The sequence below is a fragment of the Bos taurus genome, chromosome 16 (assembly GCF_002263795.3).
Source record: "Bos taurus isolate L1 Dominette 01449 registration number 42190680 breed Hereford chromosome 16, ARS-UCD2.0, whole genome shotgun sequence".
Lineage (NCBI taxonomy): Eukaryota > Metazoa > Chordata > Mammalia > Artiodactyla > Bovidae > Bos > Bos taurus.
In genome coordinates, this window is record NC_037343.1 from 3,424,362 (window position 1) to 3,446,541 (window position 22,180).

At 50.3% G+C, this 22,180-nt stretch overlaps 1 protein-coding gene across 5 annotated transcripts in view; it reads right to left on the reverse strand.

The window, feature by feature from the left end:
• The window catches only part of SLC45A3 (solute carrier family 45 member 3), a 58,701-nt gene that overhangs the window by 14,592 nt on the left and 21,929 nt on the right, over positions 1–22,180 (reverse strand). Inside the window, exons 1-2 of one of the 5 annotated variants that reach the window (XM_024976658.2) lie at positions 5,544–5,606; positions 3,999–4,073 (exon numbers count right to left, since the gene is read on the reverse strand). The exons of 1 other annotated variant lie outside the window; for it this stretch is intronic. The gene's annotated coding sequence lies outside the window, so the exon portion shown is untranslated. 3 more of the 5 variants (XM_024976656.1, XM_002693888.7, XM_005216723.5) reach the window with 3 other exon arrangements.

Genomic DNA, 22,180 nt, shown 5'->3' on the forward strand with positions numbered 1-22,180 from the left:
TGAGGGACTGAACTGAAGGGAACTGATCCTAGGGTCTGTGACCAGCCCCATTTACCAGAGGGGGCTCTGGGCTGGACTCAGTCTTAGGGATGTGTTCTTCAAAACAGTCCCCTTAGCAGTGAGCAGAGTGTGAGGGGCTCCAAGAAAGAGGCATTTTTTCTGTTGCTGCTAAAGAGCCCGAGTTTGCCCACCTTTGAAGAGAGTGTGCCTCATTCATTACAACCTCACCTCCCCCAGAGAAATGTCAGTGAGACTAAAGCCTGCCCACCCACCACCACTGAGCCCCCCTCTGTGCAAGCCCCGCTGTGAAGGGGCTGGGGATTGGGAAACAACCCACCAGCGCCCTTCAGAAGGGCCAAGATGCAGGCAAAGCACCATGAGGTGGTGCAGGCGTGCACGCTCCGTGCTCTCCAGGGTTCCTGGAGGAGGCTGAGCCATGAAAGTCAGCAGGCAGGAACTATGCACAAAAGGCAATGTCCATAAAACACCGCCACGGGAGCCTGGGATTGCTATATGCACCTGCCTCTCCTTTTAGCCCCTTCCCAGTCAGGTGTCGCTTACTCCTTGGAAGGAAAGTTATGACCAACCTAGATAGCATATTCAAAAGTAGAGACATTACTTTGCCAACAGAGGTCCGTCTAGTCAAGGCTGTGGTTTTTCCTGTGGTCATGTATGGATGTGAGAGTTGGACTGTGAAGAAGGCTGAGCGCCGAAGAATTGATGCTTTTGAACTGTGGTGTTGGAGAAGACTCTTGAGAGTCCCTTGGACTGCAAGGAGATCCAACCAGTCCATTCTGAAGGAGATCAGCCCTGGGATTTCTTTGGAAGGAATGATGCTAAAGCTGAAACTCCAGTACTTTGGCCACCTCATGTGAAGAGTTGACTCATTGGAAAAGACTGATGCTGGGAGGGATTGGGGGCAAGAGGAGAAGGGGACGACAGAGGATGAGATGGCTGGATGGCATCACTGACTGGATGGACGGGAGTCTGAGTGAACTCCGGGAGTTGGTGATGGACAGGGAGGCCTGGCATGCTGTGATTCATGGGGTTGCAAAGAGTCGGACACGACTGAGCGACTGACCTGATCTGAGTCAGGTGTGGCGGGAAGAATACCAGACCTCAAATCATGGGACATGGGATATTCATCAGCACTGGGCCTGTTTTTATTTTCAAAGCAGCCATCATGTTCCAGTTACCTCCCCTGGCCCTCCCCTCCCTTTCACCTAAATCTTATCCAGCAAAAGTCCCCACGTCCCCCAGGGCTACCTGAACCTCGAGCTGCCAAGGACCCCTTTCTCCCAAACCCTGATGACACTCACTGGACACTGAGTGATGGATATGGTCCTCCTGGTCTCTGACTTGTAGTCCTTCCCTGTCTCCCACTCCACCAGCCCTTCAGCTCCTAGAAACCAAGGAGCATTGTCCCTGCTCAGGCCCTGCCAAGGGAGGTGCTCAACCAAGGGCCTTAAAGGTGCGGCTGATTCAGAGTTCTTGTCTGATGGGATCCGACCAGTGTGTCCAGGTACACTGAAGGTGCTCTGCTCTAAGCCACAGGAGCCAGGAGCAGGAATCTAGATTGCCATACTCCCAGGGATGGGTCAGGCACTCCCAGCTTGAACGCTACTTGCTAACTCAAGTATGCTTGGGACGAGGGAGGTGGGGGCATAATAGAAAGCACTGGGGAAGGGGGTCTGTCTCTGGCTGACTGCTGCTGGGGGCATGCTGTCTGCCTAGACATTCATCTGGCCTGAATCTGATGACTGAGGGACTGCGGGCTATGAGACCAGAGGCTGGTCTCCAAACTCCATTCCAGCTGGCTCATCCCAGCTTCCTAGAGAGAATGACCTCTAGAATTAACAAAGAAGGCAAAAAGAACAAACGTACCAAGCACCTGGTCTGTGCAGGCCCCTTGCTAAATATGGTGATCTCATTTAATCCTTACCATACTCTTGTAAGGTGGATACGATCATCTCCATTACAGACACAGAAACCAAGGCCAACAGGTGAGGTAGGCTTGTCTCCAACATCGGAAGCAAGAAGGCCCACAAGTCGCTAAGGGTCAGTGGCAAAATGTGGACTTCTTCCCGTGGGGGAGGAAACACAGACTGTGTAGCACAAAAAGGGCTTACACAGGAAGTTCTGGTCAGCCATCAGGACGATCCCGTGATGGCTCTGTCACCAGCCCCTGCCCCCAGGCGGGGACACTCAATACACTGGACAAAGCTCCACGCTGCAGCTCTGCTGCTGGGAGTCAAGTGGCATCACCGTTCAAGACACTGGGCCTGGTACCAACTGGTCCAGCCTCCGCCCTTGCTATCCAGCAAACAGGGCCCCGGACTGTTAACATACAGAAAGCCAGGCTGGGTTTTTCTTCCTGACACCAGAAAGCAAAGGGTTCCCAGGGCTGGGGCGGGAGGACAGAGCAGAACAGTAACTTCAGAACCCTCCCTCCTCTCGCACAGTTTCTCTAAAAACCAGAACAAAAAAAGTCTTCTCTGCACAGAAGGCATTTAACCTTCCAGGCACTGTACCTTCATCATTTCATGGCACTTTCTTCCAACTTGAGGAAACAGGCAGGGCAGGGGTTTCTGGACTGATCGAAAAACAAGCCATGCACAGTACTGACAGGGAAGACACCAGGACGTCAAGTCCTGCTGTGTTCTTTGCACCAGACAAGTTCAACTGCAAGTGTGTCATTTACAGCTTACATACAGTTGTATACGGTATAATTCCCTTGCTAAGAAACTTTGGTTCCTGAGCATGAACCACAAGGACTGCCTCCATCGCTACCAAACAATAGCAGCTGACGTTATCACGGTGGCTGTGCTCAGAGCTCAAGATCGTCAGCTTGTTTAATCCTCACAATACTGCGAGGCAGGTACTGCTATCCTCATCTTACAGAGGAGGAAGCTGAGGCACAGATAGGTGAAGTAATTTGTGCAAAAGGAAATAAGACTGGGACTTCCCTCGTGGCCCAGCGGCTAAGGCTCTGCACTCCCAGTGCAGGAGGCCCAGGTTCGGTCCCTGGTCAGGGACCTAGAGTCCACATGCCACAGCTAAAGAGCCTGCATGCCACACCCAAGACCCAGTGCAGCTAAAAAAGTAAATAAAAGGAAACAGAATTCAAACCCAGGCTCTTAACTAGTCATACGGACTCCCCAGAGTACAGAAGGCCTTGATCCCAAAGAAACAAAGTCTACAGCAGAACCCAAGAACAGAGGCCCAGGGTGGGTGCTGTTGTCCACTAGGGCACACGTGTACATACAGTGGATATAGTTAACACCAGTTACCTGTAACTGACACTTGTTACCTATCAGGCACACAGTCCAGTGCTCTGTATGCATGGTTTAATAAAGCTGGAGTGCTTTCTACATTTTAGACATAGGAGTTGGTGATGGACAGGGAGGCCTGGCGTGCTGTGGTTCATGGGGTCGCAAAGAGTTAGACACGACTGAGCGACTGAACTGAACTGATGTGTACATATATTTATATTTGCTCCATTATTATTTAATAAATAACAAAGCTACAGAGTAGGAATTTTCATTATTACTGTCATGTCCATTTTGTAGCCAGGGATACTGAGACTTAAAAGATGTTACGTAACTTGCCCTTCATCCCTTAGCCTGTGGAGCAGCCAGGATATAAACACCTGACAATCTGGCTTGTTATCTATGATACTATGTTTCAGGCTCCAAGAGTCCTGATGAGAGCTTAATCTGCCTTTCAGAGTCCTCAAGAACAGCCGGCCTCTCTCCCTTTTCTCTCCAGAGCCCTGCCCAGGCTGAGAGAGGGGTATTCACGCTATCCCTCCAGCACCCAGCCTGGAGGTATCTCAGTGGCCACCGAGGATCACTGTGCAGCTCCTCATCCTCCTGAAGGACACCGCAGAGCCGGGAGAGGCACACTCCATGAGCAGACAGAAAAACTCCCACCCCCAACATGCCTGCACTAAATTGGAGCCTGAACGTCCACAGCTGTACTCACAGCTGTATTTTTACCTTCAGATTCATCCTGTGGACTCAAGTTCCATTTTTCTGGGCACTTTTAGAACAGAGTCCTGGTTTCGGACAAGCCTGGTGAGAGGAGATAAGGGAGGAATGGGAGGATGAGACCCGTATTTGTTGGCTGTGATCTCAAATAACTTTGCAATCTCACACTGGAAGAAGTTGCTCTATAGGGAAGGCTGGGGCAATCAGCAGCCTACACTTCCTGGCGCTGCCCTCCCCACCCCAACACGCCAGCCTGCGGCCGGGCCTCCGCGCAGGGGCGTCCAACACCAAGGCTGTCCCTCTCCGAAGTGAGCCCGGAAAGGCAGTCAGAAGCCTCCCAGGGCCTCATCAAGCCCCCGAAGAACGTTTTCAGGAGCCCAGCAAGGATCACTTTAGGCCCTGGTCCACGGACTGCGGCCAGCTGCAGACGGCAGCTTCGCCAGGATGGGGTCTGTGTTACAGCTGAAGAACAAGTCTGCACCAGGTACCCACCGGGCCAAACCCTACTGTACCCTCCAGTCTGGCCCCTGAGGAAAAAGATAGGGAGGTGTGGCCCTCGGGGCAGGGGGGGCGGGGGAGGGCGGGAAGCGGAGCAGATCAAGAGTGACCGATTCAGGGGTCAAGGGCAAGGTCAACGCACAGTGATGCAGCGCCGGGGACCACAGGGGACCGGGGCAGACCTGGTCCTCACCCACGGGACCCGGCAGTTCCCTGGGGCCTTCCCCTGCAGGCCTGGCCCGGAGCCCTGCGACGCTGTGGTGGGTGCCCGGGGACCACCTCAGCACACCTGTTGGCTGCTCTCAGGATTTTCAGCAGCTCTGAGCCCGGGAGGCGAAGATAAGGACGCCCTTTCTTTCCCCCTCTCTTCTGACGGATAACCGAGGCTCAGGACGGCGCGCACACTGCAGCCCAGCTCTCGGCCCTGAGCCAAGCCCCAAGACTGACGTGCGAAAGGGCTCAGCCCCCTTTCCCTCCTCACAACCCCTCACTCCCCCCAGGCAAGCCGCCCGCGCCCGAGGACCCCGCGGCGTTCCGGCCGTCGGCCCCTTCCTCGGCTCCCAGGTCCCGGGCTGCGCGCGCCCCGGTGACTCACCCTGCCCCTTTCCGGTGAAGCCGAGACAAGGGAAGAAAATAAACGCAACTTTCCAAAGAAAACTCTGACGCGGGAGAAGGCCACCGGAGCGAGCGGCCGCTGCGCCCGCAGTCGGCCAGACCCGGGGCTCCAGGGAGGGGCCTCTCTCCGCCCGCCCCGCCGCCCGGTCGGTCGGGGACGCGGGGGACCCGGCGCCTCCAGCCTGGCCCGCCTCCGCGAGAGAAAGCGCGGCTCCGCGGGGGCCCCCGCAGCCCGCCCGCGGCGGGGCGAGGGGCGCGCCCCGGGAGCCTGCAGCCTGTCACACCCCCCGGGACTCGCGGAGCCAGCGCGCGGGCGCGGGACGGCCACCGCGCCGCCCCCTCCCCGAGGGCGCAACACACGCGCCGCCGCGGAGCCCGGCAGCGCCGCGCCCCTCCCCGCGCCGGGACCCTTCCCGCGGAGCGCGGCGGGCGCGCCCCTACCTGGCCGAGGCGGGCGCCTGTCACCCGGGGCCGCCGCGCGCGGGCTCGTCCCCCCCGCCGCCCCCAGCGCGCCAGCCGGCGGCTTTTAAATCTCCAGGTTACTCGGCGGGGGGAGAGAGCATGCGCGCTGGGGCGGCCCGGAGGGGGCGGGGCGAGGCGGGCCGAAGGTGGGGGGCTGCGGGGAGGGGGCGGGGTGGGGCCGGTACCCAGGGGAGGAAAGCGGGAGGTCCCCGAGCTGTCTTTGTAGCCGCGACCGCGACGGGCAGCCCCCGCGTGGCTCCCAGACTATCATTACCTAGGGCAGTACGCCGCCCCCTCGCCCTCGCCCTTGCCACCAAACATTTAGGTAGTACCTGCCCGGCTTCTCGGGGCGCCTCCGCTCCCCGCGGCCGGTCTGCAGCCATTACCCGCGCGAGCTATGCCGGCCAGCCCCTGGTCCCCCGGGCCGAGCCGCACCCCACCCACCCAGGACCAGCCCTTGCAAGAGATGTCGTATTCTCCCCGAGTTACTCTTCCTACTGTTTGCTGTTCTCGGAAGCAGAAAGAGCTTCCTGATGGCTCACTCAGTCCCTCTTTCTGAAGTTAAAAAAGATTTCAGATTTTTTTCTTTCTGCTTAAGGCTGTGTATCGGGAAAGGGGCGGGGGAAATAGGATATGTTGACAGTAAAATGTTCCCTTTATCAGCTGTTGAGCAAGGTCCCAGAAGATGCCTGTTTCCAGGATGCCTTTAACAAGACTGAACTGTGCAGGTGGGAGAGAACTGGGGGCCCAGGCTGCCCTTGGGGTGGGGGGCCCAGTTGTGACTTTCTTCCTCCATGGAGTGGAGAGCACTCCGATTTATGTGCATTGTTGATTTGAATACTGTGAAATCAGGGGGAAGATGCTTTTGAAGGGGAGGACCTAGTTGACTGTAGCCATGGATCCAGCACCAAGGCACAGGGCTCCAAGGCTGGCCCTGACATCAACCAGGCATGATGTGGGAACAAGTCCCTTCCATATTCTGAGGCTGGGTAAGAAGGAGTTGGCCAGAGGCTCTCTAAGGGAACTTCCAATTGAAGGCAGAGAAGAATGGGAAATCTCGAAGGGAGAGAGGAACAGTGGAGCCCTGGTGATGGTGATGAGGAGAGTGGGCACAGGAGAGACGAGAGGGAGAAAAAAACAAGAATCTCCTCTATTTTCTGGATCACTGAATAAGTTGCCTCTCTGGGCACACTTACCCCTCCCCCAGCCTCCCAGCAGGTGACCCTCCAGGGCTGCAATCGCTTTCCAAAGCCTTTGGCACACCCATTTGTGGCCAGCAGAGAGGATTGGGTGGAGTCCTGGGTCCCTTAGCTGGTGTCCCTCTTGCCCCAGAAAAGAGGGCAGCAGTCAGGAGGAATTCCAGGTCAGTTGGAAAATTACTGAGCCAGGAGAGCGTGGATGGTGGTTTTTTCCAGGCTTGGGGGAGGAGCACTGGGGGTGCAAGAGGGAGCAGGAGCCCACCCTCCCCTGACTAGGGGAGCCTGCATGCCTTGTGTCCTGAGAGGAGGAAGGGGGAGGAGGGCTCAGAGAGTGAGCTGACAGTGTCCTGTGAGATCCTGGCCCCCACCAGGGGTCTGGCCACCTGGATGAGTGCTGGCTCACCCCTCTGCACTGCCGGTGACCCTTCTTTACCAAACCAGGTGGGCAGACTGTCTAGGCCCCACCCAGCACAGGGGACTGGAGGACCCTCCGCTGGCAAGATGCTCCCTCCCCTTTTTCTGCTGCTGTAGCCTCATATAATAATAGTTAACTTTTACTGACTGTGCCAGTCGCCCTTCTAAATGCATTTCATGCATAAACTCATCCATTCCTCATAATGATGCAAGACATGGGTACCATTTTCAGATGAACTGAGGCAGTCACTCAGTCCAATTACTACTGCTAACACTACACACCCACACTCACATACAGTCTCTGAGCCCCAGAAACGAGGCAGAGGCAGTCCTGGCCAGTGACTTCCAAGCCTAAACGAAAGTTCTAACATCCACACCAGTTTCTCTGGGTTTCAGAGCCTCACTAAGTCAGCTGTGGAAAAACCACCGTGTCCCTTCCCCTTCTTCTGCTCCCCCTCCCCCCCCCACCACACCCACACACACACACACACACATACACACACCCTACTCCCTAGCCACTTCCCATTTATAGGAAATGGGGGATGACGTGAGGAGCAAGGCATTCCTTGGGGAACTGCTAATAGTCTGGCTGGATATTGGAGAAACCAAAGATGCTGGCAAAAATGCATTAGCAACTTCTGCTCCATCCCCCACCCACAACCCCTTCCCATTATCCTTGGGCTCAGAGGAAGTGTCTTCCTCTTTCTACAGAGATAAGATACCCAGCTGGGGCTGGTTAGCCTGAAAAACGAAGGCTGAGAAGCCATGAAGAACCTAGAGTTCCCTTAATGTTTCCACCTGCCCTCCCATCTCCACCACCCAAAGGCTGTGGTCCTGGTGGAGAGGGCTCGTTGCTTCTTCCTCTGTTTGCCTTGGGATGATGGGTCAGCAGTCTCTTTAAGCATAAAGGCCACCAAACTGGCCCAAATCTTCACTGTGGACCTTGAACGGGGAGGGATGGAACCCAAGAATTCTGAACATAAGAATTCGATTTCTAGAATTTCTCTTGTGGAAGGATAACTAGAGATACGTATCTCAAGGAGATCCAACCAGTCCATTCTAAAGGAATTCAATCCAGAATATTCATTGGAAGGACTGATGCTGAAGCTGAAACTCCAATACTTTGGCCACCTGATGCGAAGAACTGACTCACTGGAAAAGACCCTGATGCTGGGAAAGATTGAAGGTGGGAGGAGAAGGGGACGACAGAGGATGAGATGCTTGGATGGCATCACCGACTCAATGGACATGAGTTTGAGCACGCTCTAGGAGTTGGTGATGGACAGGGAAGCCTGGCCTGCTGCAGTCCATGGAGTCACAAAGAGTCAGACACAACTGAGCGACTGAACTGATGTATATCAGAAGTATGTACAAGATGTTCATCTCATCATCCTTCATGATAGTGAAAAAGTAGAAACAATTTAAATGTAGACTAATAAGCCATTGGCTGGGTAAATTACAGCAAATCCACATAATGGACATTGTTGTTGTTGTTCAGCTGCTCAGTTGCGTCCAACTCTGCAACCGCAAGGACTGCAGCACACCAGACTTCCCTGTCCCTCACTGTCTCCCAGAGTTTGCTCAGATTCACTCCATTGAGTTTGTGATGCTGTTTAACCATGTCATCCTCTGCCAGACTGTTCTCCTTTTGCCTTCAATCTTTCCCAGCATCAGGGTCTTTTCCAATGAGTCGGCTCTTCGAATCAAGTGGCCGAAGTGTTGGAGCTTCAGCTTCAGTATAAGTCCCTCCAATGAATATTCAGGGTTCATTTCCTTTAGGATTGACTGGTTTGATCTCCTTGCAGTCCAAGGGACTCTCAAGAGTCTTCTCCAGCACCATAATTCAAAAGCATCAATTCTTCAGCACTCAGCCTTCTTTATGGTCCAACTCTCACACCCATACATAATGGAACATTATGCTTCCATTAAAAATGATAATAACATTGTAAAGTAATTAGCCTCCAATTAAAATAAATAAATTTATATTAAAAAATGATAATAACAGAATAATTTAATTGAATGGGAAAATGCTTATGCTATATTACTGATAAAAATAGCTGGGTACAAAATAGTATGCACAGTAGGGTGTACATTGTTAAAAATTAGGTTTATACTGGGACTTCCCTGGTGATCCAGTGGCTCCAAGCTCCTAATGCAGGGGGCCCAGGATCAATCCCTGGCTGGGGAACTGGATCCCACATGCCACAATTAAGAGTTCACAAGCTGCAACTAAGGATCCCACAATGCAGATCAGTGCTCCCACATACTGCAATCTGATATCCTGGATTGGATTTGGGACAGAAAAGGAACATTAGTAAAAAAAAAACTGGTGGAATCTGAATAGTCTACTGGTTAGTGAATAGTTCTCCACCAGTGTTAATTTCTCAGTTTTTTTTTTTAAATTTTTATTTTATTTTTAAACTTTACATAATTGTATTAGTTTTGCCAAATATCAAAATGAATCCGCCACAGGTATACATGTGTTCCCCATCCTGAACCCTCCTCCCTCCTCCCTCCCCATACCATCCCTCTGGGTCATCCCAGTGCACTAGCCCCAAGCATCCAGTATTGTGCATCGAACCTGGACTGGCAACTCGTTTCATACATGATATTTTACATGTTTCAATGCCATTCTCCCAAATCTCCCCACCCTCTCCCTCTCCCACAGAGTCCATAAGACTGTTCTATACATCAGTGTCTCTTTTGCTGTCTCGTACACAGGGTTATTGTTACTATCTTTCTAAATTCCATATATATGCGTTAGTATACTGTATTGGTGTTTTTCTTTCTGGCTTACTTCACTCTGTATAATAGGCTCCAGTTTCATCCACCTCATTAGAACTGATTCAAATGTATTCTTTTTAATGGCTGAGTAATACTCCATTGTGTATATGTACCACAGCTTTCTTATCCATTCATCTGCTGATGGACATCTAGGTTGCTTCCATGTCCTGGCTATTATAAACAGTGCTGCGATGAACACTGGGGTACACGTGTCTCTTTCCCTTCTGGTTTCCTCAGTGTGTATGCCCAGCCGTGGGATTGCTGGATCATAAGGCAGTTCTATTTCCAGTTTTTTAAGGAATCTCCACACTGTTCTCCATAGTGGCTGTACTAGTTTGCATTCCCACCAACAGTGTAAGAGGGTTCCCTTTTCTCCACACCCTCTCCAGCATTTATTATTTGTAGACTTTTGGATTGCAGCCATTCTGACTGGTGTGAGATGGTACCTCATTGTGGTTTTGATTTGCATTTCTCTGATAATGAGTGATGTTGAGCATCTTTTCATGTGTTTGTTAGCCATCTGTATGTCTTCTTTGGAGAAATGTCTATTTAGTTCTTTGGCCCATTTTGGGGGCCAATAAAAAAAAAAAAAAGAAATAAAAGGAATCCAAATTGGAAAAGAAGAAGTAAAACTCTCACTGTTTGCAGATGACATGATCCTCTACATAGAAAACCCTAAAGACTCCACCAGAAAATTACTAGAACTAATCAATGACTATAGCAAAGTTGCAGGATATAAAATCAACACACAGAAATCCCTTGCATTCCTATACACTAATAATGAGAAAACAGAAAGAGAAATTAAGGAAACAATTCCATTCACCATTGCAATGGAAAGAATAAAATACTTAGGAATATATCTACCTAAAGAAACTAAAGACCTATACATAGAAAACTATAAAACACTAGTGAAAGAAATCAAAGAGGACGCTAATAGATGGAGAAATATACCATGTTCATGGACTGGAAGAATCAATATAGTGAAAATGAGTATACTACCCAAAGCAATTTATAGATTCAATGCAATCCCTATCAAGCTACCAACGGTATTCTTCACAGAGCTAGAACAAATAATTTCACAATTTGTATGGAAATACAAAAAGCCTTGAATAGCCAAAGCGATCTTGAGAAAGAAGAATGGAACTGGAGGAATCAACCTACCTGACTTCAGGCTCTACTACAAAGCCACAGTTATCAAGACAGTATGGTACTGGCACAAAGACAGAAATATAGATCAATGGAACAAAATAGAAAGCCCAGCAATAAATCCACGCACATATGGACACCTTATCTTTGACAAAGGAGGCAAGAATATACAATGGATTAAAGACAATCTCTTTAACAAGTGGTGCTGGGAAATCTGGTCAACCACTTGTAAAAGAATGAAACTAGAACACTTTCTAACACCATACACAAAAATAAACTCAAAATGGATTAAAGATCTAAACGTAAGACCAGAAACTATAAAACTCCTAGAGGAGAACATAGGCAAAACACTCTCTAACATACATCACAGCAGGATCCTCTATGAACCACTTCCCAGAATATTGGAAATAAAAGCAAAAATAAACAAATGGGACCTAATTAACCTTAAAAGCTTCTGCACATCAAAGGAAACTATTAGCAAGGTGAAAAGACAGCCTTCAGAATGGGAGAAAATAATAGCAAATGAAGCAACTGACAAACAACTAATCTCAAAAATATACAAGCAACTCCTACAGCTCAACTCCAGAAAAATAAATGACCCAATCAAAAAAATGGGCCAAAGAACGAAATAGACATTTCTCCAAAGAAGACATACAGATGGCTAATTTCTCAGTTTGGATTATTATACTCTGATGTTAACATCAGAGCTTCCTTGGTGGCTCAACAGTAAAGAACCCACCTGCCAATGCAGAAGACACGGGTTGGATCCCTGAATCAGGAAGATAGCCTGGGGAAGGAAATGGCAACCCACTCCAGTATTCTTGCCTATGGGAAATCCCATAGACAGAGAAGACTGGCGAGCTATAGTCCACTGGGTCACAAAGAATCAGACACAACTTAGCAACTAAACAACAAAAACATCAGGGAAAACTTGTTGAAGGGTATATGGGAAATCTGTATGACTTTTGCAACTTTTCTGTAAATCTAAAAGTATTACAAAATAAAAAGTTTTAAAAACTAGGTGAATATCCACAGAAAAGCTTTAAGAGGACATAGCCAAAATGTGAACTCTGGGTTTCAATGAATGGGATGGATGATTTTGATAGGGCAGCAGGAGGTTAGGAAAATCTTTCTGTAGTGGATCATAAATTGCTTTTGTAAATGGAAAGAAAAGAATCAATAAATATTATTTTTTTAAAGGAAAAGAATAAAATAAAGAAAGAGGAAGGAGCCGTCACCCATGGGCTGCTCCCCAGTGGGGACTCTTGCACCCCATTTCTGCTCAGAGGTTAGGAACTGGGAGATCGGGGGCCGGAGCAGGAAAACCACCCCCAGGGCCTCCTTAACTGAGAGGTTTAGAGTGCTTTGGGTGAAGAAATAGGATGGAGCAGTTTGAAAGGGGGGTCTAACCCCACACTTGGGCCATATTTCCACCATCACAAACACTCTGCAAGCACAGAGGGGAGGAAACAGAACGTGCTGAGAGAAGAGCTGGACAGCTGCCTCTTCCCCCTTAAATCTCAAGCTTGGCAGTGACAGTGGCCTCTAGGTCCTCATGTGGCCCCTGAGGGTCACTGCTAGAAGGTAGAGCTTTAAAATCGCTGGCAAATGCAGTCCCTGCTGTGCAGCTGGGGACAGTCCAATCTGAGTGGTAACACATACAGGGAAATGTCTGAAACAACACCAACACTTTTAAGGGTACTTTCTTCAGGACACTTCCCTCTGACCGTGAAGAAACAGAAACTCTTCTACAAAGAGAACTTTCCTCTGGAGTTAAACTTCCTCCTGAGTCCTCCTCCCAGCCGCACCAGGCGCCCAGGGAATCAGGGGAGACACCAAAATTGCCTTCAAAGCAGAGAGATCCAGCTGAATAGGGATCAGAGGTAGACAAATGCTGAGTCCGTTCTTCCATGAAAACATGTCGGCTTTTTTGCAGGCAAGGTCAGTGTCAGATGGGAATGGCTTCAGAGGGCCAGCCTAGACCAGAGGACAGTCTCAGGGACAGAACACAGGTAAGTTCACCAAGGGGCAGGACCCAAGCAGCTTTGAGCAGATTCAGCATGGCAGGGACATTTGCAGGGCTCTTTACCTTGGTAAGGTGCAGCGGCTGCACTTTGCTGGAGCAGCCCTGAAGAGATACCCATGTCCAAGGTAAGAGAAACCGAGGTAAGACGGTAAGCGCTGAGAGTGGGCATCAGAGGGCAGACAGACTGAAACCACAATCACAGACAACTAGCCAATCTGATCACACGGACCACAGCCTTGTTTAACTCAATGAAACTAAGCCATGCTGTGTGGGGCCACCCAAGACGGACGGGTCATGGTGGAGAGTTCTGACAGAATGTGGTCCTCTGGAGAAGGGAATGGCAAACCACTTCAGTATTCTTGCCTTGAGAACCCCATGAACAGTATGAAAAGGCAAAATGATAGAATACTAAAAAAAAAAAAAAAAAAAAAATGATAGGATACTGAAAGAGGAACTCCCCAGGTCAGTAGGTGCCCAATATACTACTGGAGATCAGTGGAGAAATAACTCCAGAAAAAAATGAAGGGATGGAGCCAAAACAAAAACAACACCCAGTTGGATGGGACTGGTGATAGAAGCAAGGTCTGATGCTGTAAAGAGCAATATTGATAGGAACCTGGAATGTTAGGTCCATAAATCAAGGCAAATTGGAACTGGTCAAATAGGAGATGGCAAGAGTGAACATCAACATTCTAGGAATCAGCAAACTAAGATGGACTGGAATGGGTGAATTTAACTCAGATGACCATTATATCTACTACTGTGGGCAGGAATCCCTTAGAAGAAATGGAGTAGCCATCATGGTCAACAAAAGAGTCCAAAATGCAGTACTTGGATGCAATCTCAAAAATGACAGAATGATCTCTGTTTGTTTCCAAGGCAAACCATTCAATATCACAGTAATCCAAGTCTATGCCCTGACCAGTGACGCTGAAGAAGCTGAAGTTGAACGGTTCTATAAAGACCTACAAGACCTTCTAGAACTAAGACCCAAAAAAGATGTCCTTTTCATTATAGGGGACTGGAATGCAAAAGTAGGAAGTCAAGAAACACCTGGAGTAACAGGCAGATTTGGCCTTGGAGTACAGAATGAAGCAGGGCAAAGGCTAATAGAGTTCTGCCAAGAGAATGCACTGGTCATAGCAAACACCCTCTTCCAACAACACAAGAGAAGACTCTACACATGGACATCACCAGATGGTCAACACCGAAATCAGATTGATTATATTCTTTTCAGCAAAAGATGGAGAAGCTCTATACAGTCCACAAAAACAAGACCAGGAGCTGACTGTGGCTCAGACCATGAACTCCTTATTGCCAAATTCAGACTTAAATTGAAGAAAGTAGGGAAAACCACTAGACCATTCAGGTATGACCTAAATCAAATCCCTTGTGACTATACAGTGGAAGTGAGAAATAGATTTAAGGGACTAGATCTGATAGACAGAGTGCCTGATGAACTATGGACGGAGGTTCGTGACATTGTACAGGAGACAGGAATCAAGACCGTCCCCAAGAAAAAGAAATGCAAAAAAGCAAATTGTCTGTGTCAGGAGGCCTTACAAATAGCTGTGAAAAGAAGAGAAGCCAAAAGCAAAGGAGAAAAGGAAAGATATACCAATTTGAATGCAGATTTCCAAAGAATAGCAAGGAGAAATAAGAAAGCCTTCCTCAGCAATCAATGCAAAGAGAGGAAAACAATAGAATGGGAAAGACTAGAGATCTCTTCAAGAAAATTAGAGATACCAAGGGAACATTTCATGCAAAGATGGGCTCGATAAAGGACAGAAATGGTATGGACCTAACAGAAGCAGAAGATATTAAGAAGAGGTGGCAAGAATACACAGAAGAACTGTACAAAAAAGAGCTTCGCGACCCAGATAATCACAATGGTGTGATCACTCACCTAGAGCCAGACATTCTGGAATGTGAAGTCAAGTGGGCCTTAGAAAGCATCACTACGAACAAAGCTAGTGGAGGTGATGGAATTCCAGTTGAGCTATTTCAGTTCCTGAAAGATGATGCTGTGAAAGTGCTGCACTCAGTATGTCAGCAAATGGAAAACTCAGCAGTGGCCACAGGACTGGGAAAGGTCAGTTTTCATTCCAATCCCAAAGAAAGGCAATGCCAAAGAATGCTCAAACTACCGCACAATTGCACTCATCTCACACACTAGTAAAGTAATGCTCAAAATTCTCCAAGCCAGGCTTCAGCAATACGTGAACCGTGAACTTCCAGATGTTCAAGTTGGTTTTAGAAAAGGCAGAGGAATCAGAGATCAAATTGCCCACATCCGCTGGATCATCGAAAAAGCAAGAGAGTTCCAGAAAAACATCTATTTCTGCTTTATTGACTATGTCAAAGCCTTTGACTGTGTGGATCAGCACAAACTGTGGAAAATTCTGAAAGAGATGGGAATACCAGACCATCTGACCTGCCTCTTGAGAAACCTGTATACAGGTCCAGAAGCAGCAGTTAGAACTGGACATGGAACAACAGACTGGTTCCAAATAGGAAAAGGAGTACGTCAAGGCTGTATATTGTCACCCTGCTTATTTAGCTTCTATGCAGAGTACATCATGAGAAATGCTGGGCTGGATGAAGAACAAGCTGGAATCAAGATTGCCAGGAGAAATATCAATAACCTCAGATATGCAGATGACACCACCCTTATGGCAGAAAGTGAAAAAGAACTAAAGAAACTCTTGATGAAAGTGAAAGAAGAGAGTTAAAAAATTGGCTTGAAGCTCAACATTCAGAAAACTAAGATCATGGCATCTGGTCCTATCACTTCATGGCAGATAGATGGGGAAACAGTGGAAACAGTGACTGACTTTATTTTTTTGGGCTCCAAAATCACTGCAGATGGTGATTGCAGCCATGAAATTAAAAGATGCTTACTCCTTGGAAGGAAAGTTATGAACAATCTAGACAGCATATTAAAAAGCAGAGACATTACTTTGTCAACAAAGTTCCATCTATTCAAGGCTATGGTTTTTCCAGTGGTTACGGATGGATGTGAGAGTTGGACTATAAAGAAAGCTGAGCACTGAAGAAATGATGCTTTTGAACTGTAGTGTTGGAAAAGACTCTTGAGAGTCCCTTGGACTGCAAGGAGATCCAATCAGTCCATCCTAAAGAAGACCAGTTCTGGGTGTTCATTGGAAGGACTGATATTGAAATTGAAACTCCAATACTTTGGCCACCTGATGCAAAGAGTGGACTCATTGGAAAAGACCCTGATGCTGGGAAAGATTGAGGGCAGAAGGGGACGACAGAGATGGTTGGATGGCATCACTGACTCAATGGATATGGGTTTGGGTGGACTCTGGGAGTTGGTGATAGACAGGGAGGCCTGACGTGCTACAGTTCATGCGGTTGCAAAAAGCTGGACGCGACTGAGCGACTGAACTCAACTGAACTTACCTTGGTGGCTCAGATGGTAAAGCATCTGCCTGCAATGCGGGAGACCCAGGTTCAATCCCTGGGTTGGGAGGATCCCCTGGAGTAGGAAATGGTAACCCACTCCAGTATTCTTGCCTGGAGAATCCCATGGATGGAGGAGACTTGTAGGCTATAGTCCATGGCCTACTCACAAAGAGTTGGACACGACTGAGCAACTTCACTTCAGAGGTACCAGGTAAGGGTGAGCCTGGATGAACACCATAGTCTTTTCCAGCTCTGAGAGCTAGTGAAACCCATCCGACATTGCTCTCAAAGGCCAGAACTGAGTCCTGTAGCTTCTTAGATTTTCAGGGCATCAGCAGAATTCTCCCAGTCAAGGAGCCTAGAATTGGAGCCGTGATGGCTTAGTTGTAGAAACCTAAGTAACGGGAAGGGTTGGAGCTGGGGGTGGAATGCTTGATGGGACTCGTTCAGGGCAGCGAAGCAGAGGCAGAAAAGGTGATGCTGTCTCCTTCCCCCTAAGGGTTCCAGGAGTGAACCCAACCACTTCCCTAGAAGTCCTTAGTGGGGAAGACACTTGGTTAACTGGGCTGGGTTCTAAAATGCCTGGAGCAAGGAGGTGATTCTGTCACAGTGAAAAACTCTCAGGATTTCAGACCGCCTAAGGGGCTAACTGCAGGGAAGCGGGCTGAGAATGGGGAGTGCCAGCCAGAGGCTACAGATCTCTGCCTGCTCCACGCCCCCCGGAGACCTTTTACCAGCATCAGTGAGAAGCTGCTCTGGTGGAAAATGTGTGGGCCCTGGAATCAGGCAGACCCAGCACCGTCTACTGTGCATCCAGGCATTCACTTCTTCAGCAAACATTTATTAAATAACAATTACCAATCAGGCTCAGTGCTAGGACATAGTCACTTTGTGCCTGCAAGCAAGTCATTTAATCCCAGAGTCTTTATTTTTATGCAGAAAGCTTATTGGGAAGAATGCAAGGCTACAGCATAAATAATGCATTTAGAGGAGAATCTCAATGCATGTTTGTTCACTCTGCCTTATGTACCGGTTTCTCAATGTGATTTAGGAGATGAGGAAGGACATACGAGGTGTGTGTCTGCCCTCGTGGAGGTTACAGTCTTCTCTGGGAACTAGAAAGTGGTGAGAAAACATGATTCAGCAACACATCAGCAAGTGCAAAAGTGTCGAGGCTAGAACCGCATTCCAGAGGTCAAACATGATCCAAGTTCAGTGGTATAACCCCAGGGAAGCGGAGAAGTTCTGAGCGGGGTTTTGAGGCCAGCGTGCTGGTGATGGTGAGAGATAATTACTTGTTTCTGTGCTATACTTAAAGACTTACAAACATTTTCACCAAGATCAGCAGGTTTGATTCTCACAAATACCTTTAAGGTAGGCAGGTTCCACCTCCTTTTACGGATGGGAAAACTGAGGTCAAGCACCTGCCCGGGGAGGTGGAGCTGAAGTCAGGGGGCCCGAGGCCCCTCATCTGGGTCACTAAGGCCCTGGTTGCCCTGGTCCCCTGTCTTGCAGCAGAAGGCAGCGCTCAGAGCTCGCTCACTCATCTTGTTCCTGGAGCAGCAGCAGCAGCAGGTGGACGGAGCCCGGATCAGGAAGCCGAGACGCTCAGAGGGGTTTAGTTGCCAGCTGTGCCTCTACATTCTACAGAGATGGGGGAAGAGGGGTCAAGCGAGGGCCAGGAGGTCATGAGGGAAGAGACCTAGGGAAGAGGCCTCGGGGTCTCATTCCCATTATCCCCGTGGGCTGACTTTTCCACTGCAAGCTGGGATAAAAGAGGAGGCCGCTATCCCCACCAGGAGATTCTCTCACACTCTTTACTCAACCAGAGACGAGGAGGGCCAAACAAGAGAAAGAACAGTAGAAGTGCAGCAAGAAGGACGGGAGTCTGATTGGAGGAGGGACTGCCCTCGGCACGTGAGGTAAGATGTGGAATCTCGAAACTGCTTTCTCTAAGCATTCCGGAGGTCAGGGCAGTGCAGCAGCCCAAGGATTGAGGGGAGCTTCCCTGCAACAGGCCCCACCTGAGTGGGCAGCTTTGGCCATTCTGGAAGGGCTGACCTGAATGTGCCAGGAGTGGTGAGAGACAGGATGGAGTTGGACTGACTTTTGGCAGGACTTACTGCTGTACCCAGATGTGTGTGTGTGTCTGCAGGGAAGAGGAAACTGATACTAATGTAAATGCCTATAAAGCCATTCTCACGGTCCTGCTCCTGATGCAATGCTCAAGGTAATAAGCAAGAGAGTAATGAATAACTAGATTGTGAACGAGCCTCTTGCCTCAGGTTGTGGTACTGCTTTTGCACAATCCGTCCCCAGGCCTGCAGGGAAGAGAGGCACAGATACACCTGGTTCAGGGGTGTGGGCGGGGTCGCCAGCCCCCAGACTCTGCAGCTCCTGGGGGCCAGGAGGAAGTCATGGGAGGGGCCCCTTGGTTGGGCTCCCAGGCCAGGAAATGGAGCAGGGAACAAGCCACAAAATCTCTATCCTGGAATTTGTTTGGTTTTTCTTCTCTTTAATTGATTGCAGAGTGCCTCCCAGGGCTGCCATGTGCAGTTGAAGCTGTTTTTCACTTCACAAGCGCAACTAGGCAAGGCTGGTGGTCACACCTACCTTTGCCGAATTTGCACGAAGGCCCCTCGTGGGCTGGCTGCAGCCCCTGCACCCACGGCAGGCCAGGCACTTGCAGCGCTGGGACGCCTTCGGGCCTCTCCCCGCCCCTCTCCAGTGCCCTCTTCTCCTCCTAACCCATTTTATCTAATCTTACGCCCACATCCAGAATAGACTGTCTAGAGCCTTGGAGGGGTCCACAGATCACAGACGCTGGAGTTAGACTAACATGGGCTTGCTGGCCTCCCTAGAGGTGAACTTGGGGCAAATGACTTAACTCTGCTGAGGCTAGGTGGTCCCCTGCAAACGCGGAGGATCGTACCAATCCCCAGGGTTGTGTGAGAGCCAGAGAGGGCTTCGTTCTGTGCTTGACACAGAGCTGTGCATAGTCCCTGCCCTGTTCCCGTCTTCCCTGCCTCCTGCCCAGACTCAGGGCTGCGGCCAGTCCTCCTCAGTCTATGACAGTCGGGGTCCTTGCAGGTAAATGGCACAGTTTTCAAAGCACTCACACTGACATCTCCCCTGTGCGTCTCACTCTCGGAGCAGTGGACAGGAAGGTGTCTGCGGTTTATGGGGGACCGGGGACCCAGCCCTGAGAGGTGGTTCACTGGGGGTGATGTGCCCGCAGAGGGGTAGAACTGGCCTTGAACCCAAGGCTCACAGCCTTGGTGCTGAGCTCCCAGCGATCACATGGGGTGGGGGTGGGGGGCAGTGAAGGTTCTAGAATTTTACCAACACCTTTTCAGAATAAAGGGGGAGAGAGGCAGGCGTCTCCTGCAATCCACACATTTTCAACCTGTCCTCCTCCACCCTGCCAGCCCTGAGTGGGTGAGCAGCCCAAGAGAGCAGAGGACCAGGAGAAGCTGTTGCACCAGCCCTGGCGGGAAGCAGACCACAATCTCCATCTAACTGCCGGGCACCACCGGAAGGCCGGGCCGACGGGGCGATGCCCAGATCAGACCACAGGCGGAGGCCCGATGTGATGTGGGCCTGTGATAGCGCCTCCGGAGCCTGCCAGCCGGGGAGCAAACCCTCCTCTCAAGGCCTCCAGCCCCCTCCAACTGCTCAGGGTGGGTGATGGTTAGGCTTTCAGAGGCGGTCAGCCACGTGGGGCCCGTCTCGCCACTGCTGTAACGGCAGCCTCCCGCCGTCTGGTAGACGGTGTGGGCGCCAAGACCACAGCTCGCTCCTGAGAACGCTCCTCCTGGGCTCCACAGTTTCCTAAGCCGGTTCACACGCGCCGTGTTGCTCAGTTCTCATGAAGACCTTGGCAGGCAAGCGCAGAACAGAAATGCCAACTTGGAGGAGTAGAAAGGGACCTGCCAGGGCCGCACGGCCGTGAGTGCTAGGGGGGTGTCTCCTTCTGAGGGGGGTGACCACAGGGGGACAGGCTGTGGATGCTGAGACTGGAGCCCAGAGATAGGTCCATGCCCTGCTCTCTGCTCCCTGGGGACGGCTTTAGTTTCCAGGAAAAGCCTCTTCTTTCTCGGGGTGAGGAGGGCGATACTGGGGTCTCCGCCTGGCCCTACTGATCCCCAGAGACTAGAAGAAGGGATGAGAAGAGGGAAGGGGTCTTCGGGGTGGTGCCTTCTACATGCCCCCCCAACCCTGCCCCTAGGAGGCAGCCCGACCCCCCACGCCCTCTACACGGCCCCCTCCCCCCGCCCTGCCCCTAGGAGGTGTCCCCCGCCTTGGTTTCCTGTTCACCCCCGCGCCTCGCTCTGGGTTTGCTCTGTGCTCCCTCCACCACCCGCCGCCCCCGAGGCCACACAGCAGCCTCTGGCATCTCCTGGCTCCGTCAGCCCTGAGTCCCTGCCACGAAGGGGGAGCCTCCCGAGGTGATTATAAGTTCCCCAGAGAGACAGGCCTGTCATTAAGAGCAGACTTCCCACATCCTCCAAGCAGCTAGCGCTCCTGTGTTTTCCTAAGACTCTATTGGAGCTCTCCCAGGCTGCTCTTTGGGGACCCCGGTCCAGACCTGGAAGAGCTTCTGGGAGGAGAGAAGGTGACTAGGGAAGACTGCCTTTGTCTTTGAAAGCTGACACCCCAGAAGTTAAGCCCCTTAACACCCCCACCACCACCTTCTAGAAAGAAAGCAAAGGGAGGTCGGAGGAGCCGCAGCAGGACGAGGGACTCTGCGGGGCTTCGTTCTGGGGACGGTTCCCCCAAGGCTCACAGGTGTGCAGCCCCCTCGGTATCCCTCTGGACTTGGGGGCTGGCGCTGCCTCCATGACCGGGCTGAGCTGGTGTCAGCAGAGTGCCGCAGGGCGCCCCGAGCGAAGAGCAGTCGCCGGGCCTCGCTGACCTCCTTGTGGCCAGGCGGCCTCTCACACCAACCTTTCACTTTTGAAAATCAGCTCGGGGTCTGCATGCATTTTCTGTAAAGGGTCAAATAGAGAATATTTTAGGGTGGCCTCTGTCACAAGTCAACTTTGCCCTCATGGCATGAAAAGCAGTCACAGGCAGTGCGTAAACGAGGGGATGAGGCTGGGTTCTGATAAGCTTTATTAATGGACCCTGAAATTTGAGTTTTTCATACAGTATTTTTATGTCAGAAAATAGTCTTCTTCTTCTTCTTTTTTTTTCCCAACCATGTAAAAATGCAAAAACCCTTCATCATTCATGGTCCAGACAGAAACTGGCAGTGCCTAGATCCGGCCTGCAGGCACGAGCTTTCTGCTTAGCTCTCCATTAGAGCTACCTCTCCATTAGAGGCTGTGTGTCAGCCTCCTTAAATAAAAACGACCAAGTCAGTAAAAGAAGTGAAGAAGTTAGCAGGTAACAGCACCTAAGCTCTATTTTACTGTCTTTGGATAACCATGAGGATTTATTTTTAAACCAGTGCTTAGTCCATATCTTATTTCGTGCTTTCATATAATTCTCTCATCCTCCCCGCAATCTTATGAAGCCACGTGGTAGCACTTGTATGTTACAGATGAGGAAAATTAAATGCTACGAGGTAAAGCAACTTGTCTGGAGCGACGCAGGTAATACACGGCCAAGTGCAG